Source organism: Charadrius vociferus, unplaced genomic scaffold, assembly GCF_000708025.1.
Source record: "Charadrius vociferus isolate BGI_N301 unplaced genomic scaffold, ASM70802v2 scaffold259, whole genome shotgun sequence".
NCBI lineage: Eukaryota > Metazoa > Chordata > Aves > Charadriiformes > Charadriidae > Charadrius > Charadrius vociferus.
Genome location: NW_009661368.1, coordinates 7346999 through 7347658, shown reverse-complemented (window position 1 = coordinate 7347658; position 660 = coordinate 7346999).

Here is a 660-nt window from a genome sequence, read left to right as displayed (position 1 = left end):
CAAAGCCGTTTTTATTTCACAGCAGCGTAATGTCATAAATTCATGGGGCGGGGGGGGGAGTCGGGGCATAAAACACGGAACAGGCTACAACTTAAAGACTTTTAAATAATGGAGTGAGACAAAACCGTGACAGTATCGTTTAGACACCTACAGCCGCTTCTGCGGAGAGCTCCGCCCGCAGCGGAGCGCTCCTTCGGGTCCCACCTGCGGGTTACGGGCGCGGGATGATGCCGCCATAGGCCTGTGCCACACGGTGGCAGCTTTCAGGCGACAGGATAATAAATATTCCCACGCAGGACTGCAAGCTACACGCTAGAAATAGAAAAACCACCACGCAACCGGACGGGCGTTGCCGTTCCTGCACGCACACCGCAGGCTGCGCTGCTGGGCACCACTGTCCCCAAGGCCACGCTTGGCCCCAGCCACTGACCCCGCCGCTGCGCCTTTGGCCTGTGCTCCCCAGAGTTTTGGAGCTCAAGAACGCTATCCAACGTTTAGAGTAACCTTTAGACAACATTCTGTAATTTAATGCTCCTTATCCTAATTTGTTCTTCTGAAAGAGAAAACCAAAGCTTGCTGCTTCATGACGTGAAGCCATAGCTTCTGGGAGTGTAACTCCATCCCAGATGCCCACTGCAACTAGACAACCTTTCCACTGAA